This window comes from Pipistrellus kuhlii, unplaced genomic scaffold, assembly GCF_014108245.1.
Source record: "Pipistrellus kuhlii isolate mPipKuh1 unplaced genomic scaffold, mPipKuh1.p scaffold_m20_p_28, whole genome shotgun sequence".
NCBI classification, from domain to species: domain Eukaryota; kingdom Metazoa; phylum Chordata; class Mammalia; order Chiroptera; family Vespertilionidae; genus Pipistrellus; species Pipistrellus kuhlii.
Genome location: NW_023425527.1, coordinates 789,335 through 794,584, shown reverse-complemented (window position 1 = coordinate 794,584; position 5,250 = coordinate 789,335).

Genomic DNA, 5,250 nt, shown 5'->3' with positions numbered 1-5,250 from the left:
TTATCAACTGGTTGACAGTGTTGCTCAAGTTTCTAGAACCTTGCTGACTGTTTGTTTTTCCCATTAACAGTAATGCTGTTTCTTTACAAATCTAAAATATCTCCCCAATATTTACAAATCACTTTGCACACGGATACTTGGCCCAGGCTTTTCTTCTGGCAGAACTCAAGCTTAAGTCAACATCCAAGTTCCACTTAAAGCAAGACTCCCAGCGACTCCTCCCCACTCTCACCCACACAGCTACCTCCCAGCTCCAAACCCCAAAACACGCATGTGCCCACCTTCCAACAACTGGCCCTCCGAACGCCTATGCTTGCACTAAAAGAATAATAGGGGTTTTGATTCGCCTCACAAAAGCATTCACAACAGGATTCTCAATATCGGGAACTCCACGTGCTGTGTGTTTAAAATAAAATTTTACACACACACACACACCCAAAAAAATGACCTGGAACAACTTTTCCAGAAATAATGTATCCTATATAAAGTGCCCCATATTAGCAGCCCACTAGTCCCAGACTTTGAAATCTCTCTCTGTGCAAGTGGCTTTCTCCTGGGGCCCCCTGGTAAGTTTCTGACTCTTTTCCTGAGCCCCATGTCATACCCTGAAGGGAGTTGCCATGGTGACGGTGGGAGGGTGACCTCTGAAGCAACTCAGGCTCAGAAGAAAGGGCTTCTGCCAGTGTGGCTAAGAAGCAGGGGGCTGAGATGCAAATGGCAGTCCCCTTGGTCCGTGGGGCAGACATTTAACTATTATAGTTGAGCCTGGGAGACGTGCTGGAGACGTGTAGAAAGTGCTCAAACAACTTCCCAGGCAGGGGAGCTGACACCGGCTCACCCAGCTGCTCCCAAGTAGAAGCCTGAACAATACACCTCCCCGGAGTCTGCTCCAGACAGCTGCGTGCACCCAAAGAAAGAGGAACAGGTTGGGATTGAATGGCTCTAATTAATTTATTATGGGAGTTCACGGGTAGAAAGAGGGGGTCACCACATATGTAAATGGTGCTGTTTTATCCCAGGATCTAAATGCACTTAACCAAGGAAATGAAAACTATCTCACGTTTGTTTAATTAGCTCATTTGAATAGAAGAGAGGCCAGGAGGAAGGCGCAGGCCTGAGCTCAGGAACCTGCCCACCGGGATTATTCCTCAGCCCCTTACCACTGAGACCCGTGAACTCTTTCTTCGGTACTTTAAAAAAAAAACAACACACGTTATTAATATTTGCAATGACAAAAATCGTTGGTGCTCATTGGAACAAGTCGAACAAGGCAGAATTATTTTTAAGCAGCTGTCTTTCCTTCAATTCCAGTCAGTTCAGGTAATCAATGTTAACATCCTAAAATACAGATCGCCTTCTCTACCTTCTTTTCTGATCATTTAAATATATAAACTGTTCCCCTTTGGATTTCCCCCTCCCTGTCACAGGCTTTCACATCACTCTTGCTACTTAACATTATATTATGGGATCATGGGGATTCCTCCCAGTCAAGATACATGGATCAAACTTTTTAATACCTCCAAAATATTCTATAAATATTGTTCTATACTATTCTCTAATCCACATGTGTCAAACACAAGGCCCGCGGGCCAAATCCGTCCCGCCAGGCCTTGCAATGTGGCCCGCACTGCGCTGTCATCACTGCACTCCGCTGCGTTTCCATCACAATGACAGTTTATGACTGTTCAGTAAACCATTCGGCCCGCGATTTAGGCTGGATTTTAGATTTTGGCCCCTTCTCTGATTGAGTTCGACACCCCTACTAGTCGAACAATTTATACAGCATTCCCCTGTTGATGAACAATTCTGATTGGATCCAGCTTTTGCTATTATAAATAGGGTCAATCTTATAAGAATGTATATATTATTGTATAAATAATATTATATATCGAATCAGATGTATATATTACATGTGTTATACTGATGTTATTATTTCTATAGGATACATTCTCAAAATTGGAATCAAAGGGTATGTTCATTTTTACTTCTAACCGCCACCTTGAAATTATAATACTTCCCCAAAAGGGTTTAACAATTCACAGAACCTATTAGCAATGTGTAGCAGGCCCTGTTTACCCACCCACTGACAACACATTTATCCATCTTTAATTTTTGCCAATCTGATGAGTGAAAATGGTATTAATTATTGTTTGATTTCTTATTTCCCTGACTGCAGGTAGAGTCGAGTGTCTTTTCATATGCTTATTGGCTATTTGTATTCTCTCATCTGTAAATGCTTGTTCATATCCTTTGTCCATTTTTTTTTTTAAGTTTTGTTTTTTCCTTATCAGGTTATACATTAAGGATATTGATTATTGTCTGTCATAGGTAGTACCGTGTATCCCCAAAAATAAGACATCCTCCGAAAATAAGACCTACTTACAGGTTTCCTTCTGAATGAAATATAAGGCATCCCCCGAAAATAAGGCCCCCCTAGGCTAAACATGAGAGATTTGGTCCACTGATTCTGAAAGAAATGGAGTCACAAAAATTTTAGGAATTGGATTGTTATGATGATGTTCCAGATGATGATAACATGATTGTCATTGAATAAATGAGAAATTCTTGATACTGTAAGATTCACAGTTTGTCTGGTTTGTGTTGACAACTACCGTACTACCGTACCATATACAGGTAATAAATTTCCTTTATTTTCATTTAACAATAAATGTGTTCTGTATTCTTCTTCATGGAAAAATAAGACATCCCCTGAAAATAAGTCCTAGCGCATCTTTGGGAGCAAAAATTAATATAAGACACTGTCTTATTTTCGGAGAAACAGGGTATCATTAGTCTTTTGACTTAGTGGGACTTGGTCATTTTTATCCTTTCCCTCTCAGTTTCCCTTGTGAATGACAGCTTTCACTGTTTTTTTTTTTTTCCAAGTTCATAGGCAAAGGTGTGGAACTAAGAAAAAACACCCAGGGACTGTCGAACAGAAAAGAGATTCTGTCCTATTTGTGCTGGGAAGCCAGGAAAATAAAGTTGGACAGAATTTAGCATCTCTCTCTATCTCGTCTGATAGAGAAAGAAGTAGTCGCTTTTCCAGAATTCCATTTATTTTTTTCTGTTTTACATGTTCCGCCTCCTCTTGGAATAGAACCCTTCTCTGCATCCCTTTATCTAGCTCACTCCTACTCATCCTTCAAAAGTCAGCTCAAACATCACCTCCTCTGAATGCCTTCCTTGATCCACCCACAGGCTGACCTAGAAGCCTTCCTATGGATGCTTCTGTTCTAGCCCTTGTCTTGTCATATCATAACCCACGGTTTGCCTGTCAGACTCCCCTTCTCGATGAGGCCTCCTTTTTAACAGGACTCACTTCAGAGCACATGTCCATTCTCTGGGATGAGAATGCTCCATTTATTCAAAGAATGGCTGGACCAACTTAGCAAACTTTTCTTTGTCACCACCGTGCCAGACGCTATGGGGGTGACAGAAGATTTATAGCACATGGTCCCTGATCTCAGAGTGATTAAAAACCAGAGACAGCCGAAACCGGTTTGGCTCAGTGGATAGAGCATCGGTCTGTGGACTGGAAGGTCCCAAATTCGATTCCGGTCAAGGGCATGTACGTTGGTTGCAGGCACATCCCTGTTAGGGGGTGTGCAAGAGGTAGCTGGTCGATGTTTCTCTCTCATCGACGTTTCTAGCTCTCTATCTCTCTTCCTTCCTCTCTATAAAAAAATCAATAAAATATATTAGAAAAAACAAAAACAAAAACCAGAGACATAAGAACACACTAAAGTTTAAACAATAGCACATGAGAGCAACTACTTAGCGCACTGTAGTAGACCATGCTGTAACTGAGAATGTAAGTGTGATAGAAGTCTCAGGGGCGGGGATCAGGGAAGAATCGTGGGGAACATGGGACTTGATCTGGATTTTGATGGGTGGCTGGGTGGCTGGGGTTTGGGAAGGGAGTAAGAAGAAACAAGGGCAGCCAGGTGGGGGTGGCCATGGGCAAAAAGGTGTGGGACTGGAAAAGAGCACAAGGTGATTATGGAACAGCAGGAGGCTAAAGGGACCCCAGCAGAGAGATGGTGTTGGAAGGAGGAGGAAAACCGAGTGAAACAACATCTAGCTTCCCAGCGAGGAATTTCTGGGTTGTTATGAATGCACATGCTGCCTTCCCCAGACCCTGCTGGCTGGTCATGGCACGCTGCCATCCACTCCAAAGATGTGCTCACATGTCTGTCCCACTAAGGTGTAAGCTCCTGGTCTGGAGTGAGGTTTGCAGAATAATGCCCCCCACCTCCCATCACCAAAACATGTCCATGTCCTGATCCCCCGAACTTGTATGTTGCATTAAATGGCAAAGGGGAATTAAGGTTGCTGACCAACCTTAAAAATAGGAAGATTATCCTCCATAATCCGGGTGAGCCCAATGCCATCACATGGGCCCCTAACAGTGGAACAGGGAGGCAGGAGAGGGGAGGCAGAGAGAAGAAGAAGGTCAGAGAGATGCATTGTGAGGAGGATTCAGCTTTACAGATGGAGGAAGGAGGCAACAAGCCAAGGCATGCGGGCAGGCTCTAGGTGCTGGAAAAGGCAAGGACACAGTTTCGCCCCTAGAGCTTCCAGAAAGGAGCACAGCCCTGCGGATGTATTGATTTTAGCCCAGTCAGACCCATTCCAGACTTCTGGCCTCAGAACTAGGTGATAAATAGGTATTGTTTAAGCCACTAAATTGGAGATAAATTTGTTACCGCGGAAATAAGGAACTAGCCCAGGAGGGACCGTTGCGTCTGTATTTATATACACACACATAAGCTAGCTCCATCTATTATGGTGTCCCATAAGTGCTTACTTCGTGAAACCGCATAAAGAGTTCCTCATGACCCAGCATCCCTCCCAGAAAGCACAAAGCAAACTCTATCAGCACCCCTGGGCTCAGAGCCACGCACTCCGAATCAGTCGCTCTGCTCTCGGCATGAATTTTGCTTTTGCTGTGATAAATAACACCGAAGCAAACATCTTTCTTCTGTTCTCGCAGCAATTTGCTTATCCTCAGCGAAATTCCTGGGTCCGAGGCGATGGACGTTTTTCACGGTGCTTGCCCCATGTTGCCAACTTACTTTCCAGAGAGTTCAAGCTCATGTGCCCGCTCACGTGGCACCAAGCACCACCCTCTCCCGCAACGCAGCCCAGCAGGCCTCGTGCACAGGAACCTCTTCCCGGCTCTGCTGTCAACTACCTAAGTGCTGGCCCCTGAGACTCAACGGGGTCTCCCCACAGGAAATGACCATT